The 13,723-nt window shown below is 38.0% G+C and overlaps 1 protein-coding gene across 1 annotated transcript in view; it reads left to right on the plus strand.

The window, feature by feature from the left end:
- The window catches only part of PKIA (cAMP-dependent protein kinase inhibitor alpha), a 98,171-nt gene that overhangs the window by 54,360 nt on the left and 30,088 nt on the right, over nt 1-13,723 (plus strand). Inside the window, exon 2 of the mRNA XM_043880051.1 lies at nt 1,902-2,030. The gene's annotated coding sequence lies outside the window, so the exon portion shown is untranslated. The remainder of the gene's footprint in view (nt 1-1,901; nt 2,031-13,723) is intronic.

Genomic DNA, 13,723 nt, shown 5'->3' on the forward strand with positions numbered 1-13,723 from the left:
CGTTTCCATTGACTTCTATAGGAAGCCCTGCTGATACTTCCCATATACTGTCCACAGCAAGAATTAAGATGTTACTGTGTCTTCCTATAGCATTCTGTAATAATTTTTACTGTAATTATGAATTTTATTTGGATGTCACATTACATTTAATTCTAGATGGCAAGATCATGATTTTAGTAACAGTAACACTAGTGTTAGCTTAACCCATGATATACTCTAGCTGTTCAATAAATGTTTGTTGAATGAGTGAATGAATGAATGCATGAATCATCAGCTTGAAATCTTAATCATTTTACCTTTTAAAAATCTGTTCAAAGACATAATTTTTCAAAAAATTAAGGACTTAGGATCCTAAACTTCATTTGATAGAGGAAATTTTTACTGACACATCATGTTTAAATACCTCTAGGTAAAACCATTAACCCAGGAATTTAAGGTTATCCATTTAGACTCACAAGCCAGTAACTAATACCTCCTGCCCCCACTGTATCAGATGGTATCAGTGCTCACCTCATATCTCCCAGCCTCATCATTCCAGTATATACTGATAGAATCATCTAACATCTGCAAGTAGCCACTCTAGGACAGGTCAGAAGTGTACAGGAGTTAATATATCTGGGTGTAGCTCTCAACCAAGGACAGAGGGGGACTGGAAGATAAGTACTTCAAGTTTCTCACCCCATCTTGGAATAACTCTGAGATGTGTTCTATAGTGTTTTAGAGAACTCCCCTGGAGGCCTGACAGCAGTTTCCTGCAGAAGAAATCTGTTCAGTAATGTACCTCTATTGATTTCTTTCCATATCTCTGCTCTCAAATCCCACTCCACTTCTGAGTTTTCTGGAAGAACCTCCCAGATGAACAGTTGGCATTCAAATTCTTGCCTCAGGTTCTACTTCTAGGGAAATTCAATTTGTAGCATCCTACCAATCCAGTGCTCCTTACAGAGCCATCACTGCTGCAAGTATGAAGGCTTGGCTCATTTTGTGTCACTCCACCTGCATCCTAATACTTTTAAACAGATTGGCAAGAGCATGACCTTGAAGAGAAAAATAGTTTATATGAGAATGGCCAGTGGATAAAGGAAAGGAGAGACAGTGCCATTTGTTTTCCATTGATGATAGTATGAAATTTATAGACAGATGGTCTAACAGGTGTGACTATAGTTTGAGGACACTGCCCCCTTGGTTGCTAAGGAAACTGCTATTATTATTATGGAAACACAGTCTCACAACGTTATTGCTTCACTTGATGTAGCCTGTTTCTTAACTCTAGTATCTTTCTAAATCACTGAATAGCAGCCAACAGATTCATTCTCTTCCCACGACTTCATCACAAAGAGACACACATGTGCGCATACACATACACACGCACACTTTTGTGTATGCCAGTGCTAGAAAAGACAAGCTCATGGTGCATGTATGCAATGGATACTGTAAATTACAGGTCTCCAGGAAATACTGTTCTACAGGTTTCTATGTTTATTTTATGAATAATTAAGTTTAGTAAAATTAATAATTTCCTAAAGATCTTGATGAAAACTGAAGAAAGAAAATTCTAAAGAAAAAAACTTAGAAACCTGCCTTTTGCCCTCACTTTGTGCCTTAATGAACAAAAGGTAACAGGGACTTTTTCTGAAGTCTTTGTTTGGGTTGAAGACACAAGAGGCAACCGGTACTCTTATCATAATATGTGAAGTTTGTGAGTATGTAAACTTTTTCATCTCCTGCCCTGGCAGGTTCTTTACCGCTAGGGCCACCTGGGAAGCCCGTGCAAACTTAGAAAGCATGAATTTTTTGAAAGCTATTATAGTGTTTAGAAGCTGTATGCTTTGGATGTTTACTTAAAACTGAAAAATGAGGTCTATATATACAAATAATTTCTCTTTCTGTATCCATTTCAGTTTCCTGAGTTTCTGGGAAGGCCTGGTGTCTCCAAAGGAACAGTTTATAGTAGAAGCGTGGAGGTCTGATTCAAGAAAAAATAATCCAGGATAAGCCAATGAATTGAGGACAAGAAGGTTTCCAATCAGGTAGGAACACTTAATCTCACACAATCACCTTAAATAAAATGTGCTGTTACCTGGATACGACACAACTGCTTGGAAAAGATGGATTTATAACCTACTCTACAAGGAAACTATCCCCAGTTCCCTTGGAGGTTGTGGTGTTTATCAGAGTACCGTGGGGGGAAATGAGTACAATAACAGTATGATGCATTTTTCCATTTTTAGCTCATTGTTGACAAGTACACTTGGTGATCTTGGTGCCTGTGATTTAGTCCCATGAGCTTAGGTATGTGGAATAGCAGTTAACCCTTTTTAGTATTTTCTCCCAAGACAAATCATTTTTATAGGTTGTTTCCATGATCTTCTAGTTGCTTATCACAATTAAGCATCAAGTCTCCTAAATGAGGTATAGTTCCAGTCATTCTGAAATTAGCTTGGTTCTTATTGGGACACATCTTGGTCTTGGCACAAAGTGAGTTCACATAAGGAATTGCAAGGAGGAGAATGGGACATGGGAAAGAGGAGTTCATTGTTTCCTGTGCACGTCAGAACTCCTCTGACAATTGTATTTTCATTAGCAATGTCAACTTAAAAAATATTCACAACCTAAAGGTTGAGAGTTATGTTTTATTTGGTGGGAATTTTTAGGACTTCAAGATCAGGAGGCAGCATCTCAAGTAACCCTGAGAGAACTGCTCCAAGGAGGTGAGACGGGGAGCTAGGTTTTATAGAAGTTTTGCAACAAAAGGCAGGTAGACCGAACATCAGAAGATCATTGTTAATTAAAGAAAAATCAGATATTTCAAGTTAAGTAGCTTAGCACTTTTCTATGTATGGGAGGATGCAAGAGTCTGGGCTCATTGAAATCATTCCTTCGATATGCACCTCAGCTATATGGAACCAGTATCCTGTGTTTTCATATCTTGAGCTGCTTCAGGGCTGACCATAGAGAGTGGCTGCAGTCTGATCTCTGCTAGATGGTAGATAGTCTTTCTTTCCTGAGTTCCCTCAGGGCTCACCAGTTTACCATCAGTGATGCCTGCAATCACTGATGACTGTCACATCCTTTGTCTACTGATATGCAAGAAATTTTCCATTTTTCAGAGTTTGTGATAAAACCTTACAGTAAAAGGAATAATGAAGATGTCCTATTATATGGCTGGACAAAAGATAGTAGTGACATCAAAATCAGGGCCTATCTGTCTCATCTGCAGTTATAGAGTCAGTGTTTAGCTGAGTATATATGACTCCTTATCTGTATTCAATAAGAAAAGCATGATGAATGACTTAAGGATGAATTAATGAATGAAAAAAAGTTAATATAGTAGAAGCTGTGTTTTATCTTTGCATTTTCTTGTGAAACCTCGCAATTCTAAGAATAATTTTAAGACCAATACAGACCTCATATTTGTCACGGTCTATGACAGAAGTATCCAGAGATGAAAGCCTGGTTCTCAGATACTGATAAAGTTAACAATCTATCAAGTTTAATAATTTACAATTCATCCCATTACATTTAGGCATTTACCTACATGAGCCATATAATTAAATGTTGACTGGAAAAAAAATGCCCAACCTAAAAGTTGAGAATTCTGTTTTATTCAGCAGACATATTGAAGACTTAAGTCTTAAGATTTAAGACTTAAGTCAGGAGACAGGTTCTCAGGTAGCTCTGAAGGACTGCTCTGAAGAGTTAAGGGAGGAGCCAGGATATTTAGGACATTTTGCAAAAAAAACAGGCAGTCAGAACATCAAAAGATCACTGCTAACTAAAGAAACTAGACATCTCAAGTTAATGAATTTAGCACCTCTCAATATCTGGTAAGATGCAAGAATCTGGGCTCATTTGGAATCATTCCATTGTATGCACTTTAAATATCTAGGGCCAGTATTCTGTTTTTTCTATCTTGAGGTCCCCCCCTGGTGCAGCTTTGGGGGTGGCAGTAGTGGCTGACGGCTTGATGACTATAACATCCTTTGTTACTGATATGACAGGAGATATCTTTGTCCACATAAATGACTTGAATATGGATAGCACGTCCCTGGATGTGCAAAACATGATTCTTGGAGCATTTTTATGAAGTTAAGGGCAAATTCAGAATCATTAGCAGCTAAAATTGCTCTTTATACATCTCCACAGGTAGGTAGTCAACTGCTGTTCCTAGCTTCTTTATTCCCAAGGGATAACAAAAAGCCATGTAATTCAAGAAAAAAATGTAAAATTTAGCACCATGCCATTTCCACAAAACCAAACACACAGATATACAGATATACACACACAGATACACAAACTCTCTCAGATATGAAGTAATAACCTAAAATAGGACCCTGGAACTCAATTGCAGAATAGCTGATGTACTCATATTTGATGATTTTCTTTGATTAATGTTTGCTATTTATATAGATTTATATTAATAACATTCAGAGTTGCTATATGGAAAAATAACTTTGTGCCAGTATTGTCTTTGTCTGTGTTATCAATAATGTATGAGATTGCCTCCTCTGCTCCATCCTTTTCCTGTAATATCTTATGGGCAGGAGATGTAGTTATCAGTTGTTTTTAAAATTTCTAGATAGCCAAAAGACTAATATCATTTAAATAAAGAAGGCAAATTATCCCAAAGTAGGTGGCTTCATTATGGAACATAAAGTCCTCATAGTAAAGGGGAAGAACTTCATAGCTAAAAGGCTTCAGTTGCAGAAGATTTGTGAGTAAATATGTATGTTGTTTCAAAGTGGACTTTCTTTTCTATAATTAATGTCTGGGACTTATCTTTGGTACTAATGGATTTTGATTTTAAAGTATTATTAGGTAATATACCAAAGGATATATTAAATTGGATGTAACTTATGAGAAATTATAAAATAAACTCCTTCAAACACACCACCAAAATTAAGAACTAGAATCAAAATTGTTGAATATTCTCTCTGTTCTCTACCCTGGTTTCACCTTCCTTTCACCAAAGAAATCACTCTCATCTTGGCTTTCTGTTCAGCATTCATTTAATCTTTATGTGATTTTGCTTGTTATTGAAATTTATAAAATGGATATCATACTTTAGTCTTCTGTGCTTGCTTCTTTACTCAACATCATGTTTCTAAGGTTCGTACATTTTGTTTTAACTCATGTTCATTCATTTTACTGGAGAAGGGAATGGCAACCCACTCCAGTATTCTTACCTGGAGAATCACATGGGCAGAGGAGAAAATTCCATATTGTATAAACATAAGAAAATATATTTATTAGTCTATTAATGATATTGAGGCCTATTATGAACAGTACTTCCATGAACATCTATTTTAATGTTTCCTGGTACACATGTGCAAGATTTTATTTAACATAAGTAAAAGAGCATACCACTAAGAGTAGAATTGCTGAAAATTCAAATATTCAACTTTAAAATATTATGCCAAATGTTTTCCAAAGCTATACAGTCTGTTTTTAGTCCTTCTGTTCTATAGCTTCACCAGTAAGAATGGACAATCTAGGCAGTATACATTCTCTTCCAGTTTTTGTATTAGTCTGCTCGGTTTCCCCCAAAAATTTATACCACAGACTTAATGGCTTAAAAAAAGAGAGATTTATCTTCTCCCAGTTCTGGAGGCTGGAATTCCAGGATCAAGGTGTTGGCAGTTTGGTGTCTTTCTGAGGTCTCTTTCCTTGAGTTGCAGATGGCCACTGCCTTCCGGCTGGGTCTTCACATGTCCTTTTCCCTGTGGTTGTGCATCTTTGGTGTCTCTTCCTCTTCTTATGACACTGGTCATATTAGGTTGAGAATCCTTCATTTGTTTAAACAGTTGCCTGTGTTTCCTTTCCTGTGAAATTCCAGAAAATATCTTTTCTCCATTATTCTGTTGTTTATCTTTTTCTTACTTATTTCTTATTGTTCTTTGTGCTTAGTCATTCAGTCTTGTCCGACTCCAAGACCCTATGAACTGTAGCCTGCCAGGCTTCTCTGTGCATGGGGATTCTCCAGGCAAGAATCCTAGAGTGGGTTGCCATGCCCTCCTCCAGGGGATCTTCCCAACCCAAGGGGTGAACCCGGGTCTCTTGCATTGCAGGCAGATTCCTTACCAGCTGAGCCACCAGGGAAGCCCTGATATTGTTCTTTAAATGCAAGCAAATAATCCTTTGTCAGCTATATCTGACACAAATAAGTTATGTCTTGCCTTCTTACTTTTTTAATGTTATCTGGTGATAAATAGCAGCTTTAAATTTTAATGAAATCAAATTTATCTTTTAGCCTAGTGCCTTTTTGTCTTACTTAAAATATGCTCTCCTAGCTTGATGCTACACAGATATAGTAGATTTTCTTCTGAAAGTTCTAGTGTATCTGTGTTCTATATTCAAGTCATTAATGTATCTAGAATTGACTTGTGTATATATTTCCCAATTTCTTTGTTTTCTTATGAATACTTTAGTTTTCCAGGATCACTTTGGAATGATTTTTTTTTAGGTGTGTCTGAGCCATTCTTGAACATTTGGCCATTCATATGAATTTCAGAATTAGCTGGTATGCAAAACCTCTGTTAAATATTTTTATTGTAAATATACTGAATGTTTAAGTGAAGTTGGGGAAATTTTACATCATTATGATGGTCTCTTTATCCATAAATAAAATGTATTTCTTCATTTAATTATGTTTCAATGAGGGTTTGTCATTTTATCCATAAATGTCTCACACATCTTTATTTAGATTTATTCCTAGGCAACTTTTTTTCTATTTTAAAGAATTGCTAAGCTCTTTCTTTTTGCTGGATTAGAGAATCCTGTAGGTTTTTGTATCTTGAGCTTACATCTGTCCATCTTGCTAATATTGCTTCTTAGTAAGAGAGAGAAGTTTCTTAGCAAAAGGAATAAATGTAAAATTAAATAAAAATGTTATGGGTCAGCTCTGGTCAATAATAGAACTCTCTGTGATAATGGAAATGTTCTTGTACTCTGCTTATGCTTAGTCGCTCAGTCATGTCTGACTCTTTGCGATCCCATGGACTGTAGCCCATCCTCCTCTGTCCATGGGATTCTCCAGACAAGAATACTGGAGCGGGTTGCCAGGCCCTGCTCCAGAGGATCTTCCCAACCCAAGGGTTGAACCCAGGTCTTCTGCATTGCACGTTCTTAGTGCTATCAAATCTATAGCCATTAGTCACAAATGTTTTAAAAATTTTTTAACATAAATTAAATAAAATCAATAAGATTAAAAATTCAGTTCTTGAGTCACACTTGCCCACATTTCAGGTATTTAATAGCCACTTGTTAATAAGGGACGCTATATTGGACATTTGGCTCTAAACTATTAGACTGTGGAGCCATGCAGTCCGGGGTTTTATCTTTGTCAGTGGCCTAATGAGATCTTTTCATGTGCCTATTATTCTGTTATTAAAAAGAGAAGTTACTTAACAGTCATCTCTAACATTTTGTGGAGAAGGCAATGGCACCCCACTCCAGTACTCTTGCCTGGAAAATCCCATGGACAGAGGAGCCTGGTAGGCTGCAGCCCTTGGGGTCGCGAAGAGTCAGACACAACTGAGTGACTTCACTTTCACGCATTGGAGAAGGAAATGGCAACCCATTCCAGTGTTCTTGCCTGGAGAATCCCAGCGACGGGGGAGCCTGGTGGGCTGCCATCTGTGGGATCACACAGAGTCGGACACGACTGAAGCAACTTAGCAGCAGCAGCAGCTAACGTTTTGAAATAATCCAACATACAGCTTTCACCACCCATGAATTTCTTGAACCATATTTATGTTCCTAAACTACTTCTTGAATCAAGTGTCCACTTGATTCATGACCTTATAAATGCAATTTTGATCATTTTCCCTGAAATCTCATATTTGTATAACCATGTGGAAATGTATTTCCTACCTTTTTGCCCTCTTATAAGCTCTTCCTGTATTTTAATCCTCATAAGCTTATATCCCCTAATGTTAAATACTTAATATCAGTAGTTTGTAAAAAAATTTAAGAGATCATTGGTAATCTTTTTTTCAACTGTCTATACATTTAAACAGTGTGTTGCAATAAGAAATAATGCTTACTAATAAAAAGACCCAAGCCATAGTTTTACCCACCAAAATGAACTTTATGTGCATTCAAATAAGGTTTATATAAGGTATATAAGATTAATTCTCATTCTAAAATTGTTATGATTATTTGGGCTTCCCTGGTAGCTCAGCTGGTAAAGAATTTGCCTGCAATGCAGGAAAACCTCATTCGATTCCTGGGTTGGAAAGATCCGCTGGAGAAGGGATAGGCTACCCACTCCAATATTCTTGGGCCTCCCTGTGGCTCAGATGGTAAAAGATCCACCTGCACTGTGGGAGGCCTGGGTTGGATCCCTGGGTTGGGAAGATGCCCTGGAGAAGGGAAGTGCTACCCACTCCGGTATTCTGGCCTGGAGAATTCTATGGACAGAGGAGCCTGGCAGGCTACAGTCCTAATTTTCCCCTAACTTTAAATACTTATTATAAATAGTTTGTAAAAAAGTAAAAATTAAGAGATCACTGGTAAGCTCTTTTATTTTCAGTCATCTATACATTTAAACAATGTGTTGGAATAAGAAATAATACTTGGTAATCAAAAGACCCAAGTCATAATTTCACCCATAAACATGAACTCTGTATGTATTCAAGTAAGGTTTATATAAGGTACATAAGATTTATTCAGATTCTAAAATTGTTATTATTATTTAGAAAATTATGTTTGAAATATGATGATTCAAAACCAATAAAGGTTTGAAATCTATTTAAAGAATCTATAAAGAATTCAAGTATTTTACCTTTTTCCCTTATTTGACATTAACATGTACTCCTTCATCTTTCACTTACAGCATGCTGTAGCTGCAGTTGCCACAAAGACAAAATATAATGTCTAAATATTGTGTACTTTTTTTTAAATGAAGACTTTTGTTTAAAATTGTTATAACCTAAATTCTTGATTCCCCTTTCACAACTTCTTCTATTATCCATGCTATTGCAATCAATCACTTGTGATAGAAAATTATTCCTTTTTTTTGTTTGTTTGCTAATTCTTTTTAAAAAATATCACATTTCAAACTATCACCAATTCAGGAAACATTGGAAAATGAGCCTCAGAATTCCCAGCATTAATGTTTTGTTTCATTGGCTTTCAGGACACCATCCTCTCCTAGATTTCTCCCCTCCTCACTTGCCATTCACAGTTTCCTTTGTGATGCCTCCCACCCCTCACGAAATTCAAAGACACTTACTCCTTGGAAGAAACACTATGACAAACCTAGACAACATATTAAAAAGCAGAGACATACATCACTTTGCCAACAAAGGTTGATATAGTCAAAGCTAAGGTTTTTCCAGTAGTCATGTGTAGATGTGAGAGTTGGTCCATAAATATGGCTGAGCCCAAATAATTGATGTTTTTTCACTGTGGTGCTGGAGAAGACTCTTGAAGGTCCCTTGGACAGCAAGGAGATCAAACCAGTCAGTCCTAAAAGAAATCAAACCAGTCAATCGTAAAAAAAAATTCGACCCTGAATATTCACTGGAAGGATTGATGCTAAAGTTGAAGCTCCAGTACTTTGACCACCTGATGCAAAGAGCTGACTCATTGGAAAAAACCCCGATGCTGGGAAAGACTGAGGGCAAAAGGAGAAAAGGGTGACACAGGATGAGATGATTAGATAATCACCAACTAAGTAGACATGAGTTTGACTCAGTAAACGTGAGTTTGAGCATATTCCAGGAGATATGAAGGACTGGGAAGCCTGGTGAGCTGCAGTCCATGGGGTCGTAAAGATTTGGACGGCTTTTGACTGAACATCCTACCCCTCAATGTCTGTTAGAATGCCCTGATGATCATTCCCAGCCCTTATCACTCTCCACCTACTGTCACTATTTATAAGTTTTACTCTACTTCCATTACATTAATGCGAAGATGACTGTGAATCCCAAATTCATACTTCTAGGCCTAACCATTCACCCAGCCTCCAGACTTCTAATTCCAATTTCCCACTAAGTATCTCCAATCTATGCACAATAGACATTTCAAACTTAGCAAATAAAGCAAAATATTTTGCTTTGATCCACCCATTGCACTCTAGTTTACCCCATAACTTATCCAGTTGTTTAGGCCAAAAATGTTAGATCCATCCTTAAACTCTCATTTTCCCACAATTCCTATATCCAGTCTATTAGAAATCCTTGTCAGCTCTAAGTTGAAAATACATTCTGAATCTATCTGTGTCTCACCTTACTATTGCCATCTTCACCTTACTCCAAGCCATCACTACTAGCCTCATCTAATTCAATAGGCAGCCTCTTCAACAATCTCCCTGCTTCCCCATTACCCCAATCCTTATAGTCTTTAACCAGTACAATAGCCAGAATAACCTTAAAAAAGCAAAATCATATCACATTATTTCTCAAAACCTGTTACCATGACTCTTAGAATAGAAACTTAACTATTTTTACCTGTTTACATTCTTTATTCAGTATTTCTCCTGTCCTGCCCAGCAAACTCATCTACTGCTACTATTGTCTCACATAACCACACCCAAAATTTCTTTCTGCAATGGCCTTCTCAGTATCAGGGCTTTTGCACTTGCTATTCCCTAAAACTGGAAGATTTTGAAAATTGGTACGAATCCTCCCAACAGAGATCTTAGGTGGCATTTAGATTTCATTTTGTAGAGTTGTTTGGTAGAAGATATTTTTGCAAAAGATAGATACATTTTACTTTGGAGACTGTTCACACATGTAGCAATTTACAGGTTGGTTAAATAGCAAATGTGAATTGATAAATCTAATAAAAAAAGAACTGTAGTTGATGAGACCTATGTGTTTTAAACTGTGAACTTTGAGTGATTAGACATAGTTTCAGTATCAATATTTAATTTATGAGAATTAGCTGAGGTCTTTTCCAAATACCCATTATCCCCTACAGAACTTCTGAACAGATATCATGACAGGGTCCATGGATCTGAATTTTAGCAAGTACCTCAGTTGATTCTGTTGCAGATGGTATTCAGTCTTTTAAGAGACACCAAGCTGGGGGCACAGCAGTAAAGAATAACCTCCCAGTGCAGGAGACGCAGGTTTGATTCCTGGGTGGGGAATATCCCCTTAAGGAGGAAATGGCAACCCACTCCAGGATTCTTGCCTGGGAAATGCAAAGACAAGAAAGTCTGGCAGGCTCCAGTTCTTGGGGTTGCAAAAAGTTGGACATGACTTAGTGACTGAACAACAGGCTTGTGTATTTGCTGAGATATAAGGAGATCAGTAAAAGTAGAAAGTCAAGAAACACATGGAGTAACAGGCAAATTTGGGCTTGGAGTACAGAATGAAGCAGGGCAAAGGCTGATAGAGTTCTGCCAAGAGAATGCACTGGTCATAGCAAACACCCTCTTCCAACAACACAAGAGAAGACTCTACACATGGACATCACCAGATGGTCGACACCAAATCAGATTGACTATATTATTTGCAGCCAAAGATGGAGAAGCTCTATACAGTCAGCAAAAACAAGACCGGGAGCTGACTGTGGTTCTGTTCATGAACTCCTTATTGCCAAATTCAGACTGATTTGAAAAAAGTGGAGAAAACCACTAGACCACTCAGATATGACCTAAATCAAATCTCTTATGACTACACAGTGGAACTGAGAAATAGATTTAAGGCACTAGATCTGATAGACAGAGGGCCTGATGAATTGTGGACGGAGGTTCGTGACATTGTACAGGAGACAGGAATCAAGACCATCCCCAAGAAAAAGAAATGCAAAAAAGCAAAATGGCTATCTGAGGAGGCCTTACAAATAGCTGTGAAAAGAAGGGAAGTGAAAAGCAAAGGAGAAAAGGAAAAATATACCAATCTGCATGCAGAATTCCAAAGAATAGCAGGAAGAGATAAGAAAGCCTTCCTCAGCCATCAATGCAAAGAAAAAGAGGAAAACAATAGAATGGGAAAGACTAGAGATCTCTTCAAGAAAATTAGACATACCAAGGGAACATTTCATGCAAAGATGGGCTCAATAAAAGACAGAAATGGTATGGACCTAACAGAAGCAGAAGATATTAAGAAGAGGTGGCAAGAATACATAGAAGAACTGTACAAAAAAGATCTTCATGTCCCAGATAACCATGATGGTGTGATCACTCACCTAGAGCCAGACATCCTGAAATGTAAAGTCAGGTGGACCTTAGGAAGCTTCACTATGAACAAAGCTAGTGGAGATGATAGAATTCCAGCTGAGCTATTTCAAATCCTGAAAGATGATGCTGTGAAAGTGCTTCACTCAATATGCCAGCAAATTTGGAAAACTCAGCAGTGGCCATGGGACTGGAAAAGGTCAGTTTTCATTCCAATCCCAAAGAAAGGCAATGCCAAAGAATGCTCAGACTACCACACAATTGCACTCATCTCACATGCTAGTAAAGTGATGCTTAAAATTCTCCAAGCCAGGCTTCAGCAATACGTGAACCATGAACTTCCAGATGTTCAAGCTGGTTTTAGAAAAGGCAGAGGAACCAGAAATCAAATTGCCAACATCCTCTGTATCATCGATGAAGCAAGGGAGTTCCAGAATAACATCTATTTCTGCTTTATTGACTATGCCAAAGCCTTTGACTGTGTCGATCATAAAAAAAACTGTGGAAAATTCTGAAAGAGATGGGAATATCAGACCACCTGACCTGACTCTTGAGACACCTGTATGCAGGTCAGGAAGCAACAGTTAGAACTGGACATGGAACAACAGACTGGTTCCAAATAGGAAAAGGAGTATGTCAAGGCTGTATATTGTCACCCTGCTTATTTAACTTATATGCAGAGTACATCATGAGAAACACTGGGCTGGAGGAAGCACAAGCTGTAATCATGATTGCCAGGAGAAATATCAATAACCTCAGATATGCAGAGGACACCACCCTTATGGCAGAAAGTGAAGAAGAACTAAAGAGCCTCTTGATGAAAGTGAAAGAGGAGAGTGAAAAAGTTGGCTTAAAGCTCAACATTCAGAAAACTAAGATCATAGCATCCAGTCTCATCACTTCATGACAAATAGATGGGGAAACAGTGGAAACAGTGGCTGACTTTATTTTTCTGGGCTCCAAAATCACTGCAGATGGTGATTGCAGCCATGAAATTAAAAGACGCTTACTCCTTGGAAGGAAAGTTATGACCAACCTAGATAGCATATTAAAAAGCAGAGACATTACTTTGTCAACAAAGGTCCATCTAGTCAAGGCTATGGTTTTTCTAGTGGTCATGTATGGATGTGAGAGTTGGACTGTAAGGAAAGCTGAGTGCCGAAGAATTGATGCTTTTGAACTGTGGTGTTGGAGAAGACTCTTGAGAGTCCCTTGGACTGCAAGGAGAGCCAAGCAGTCCATACTGAAGGAGATCAGTCCTGGCTGTTCATTGGAAGGACTGATGCTGAAGCTGAAACTCCAGTACTTTGGCCACCTCATGCAAAGAGCTGACTAATTTGAAAAGACCCTGATGCTGAGAAAGATTGAGGGCAGGAGGAGAAGGAGACGATAGAGGATGAGATGGTTGGATGGCATCACCAACTCGATGGACATGGGTTTGGGTAGACCCTGGGAGTTGGTGATGGACAGGGAGGCCTGGCATGCTGCAGTTCATGAGGTCGCAAAGAGTCGGACACAACTGAGTGACTGAACTGAACTGAACTGAGGGAGATCAGATTCAGTACTAATTATCATGAAACTCACCAATGAGAT

Source organism: Cervus elaphus, chromosome 21 (assembly GCF_910594005.1).
Source record: "Cervus elaphus chromosome 21, mCerEla1.1, whole genome shotgun sequence".
Lineage (NCBI taxonomy): Eukaryota > Metazoa > Chordata > Mammalia > Artiodactyla > Cervidae > Cervus > Cervus elaphus.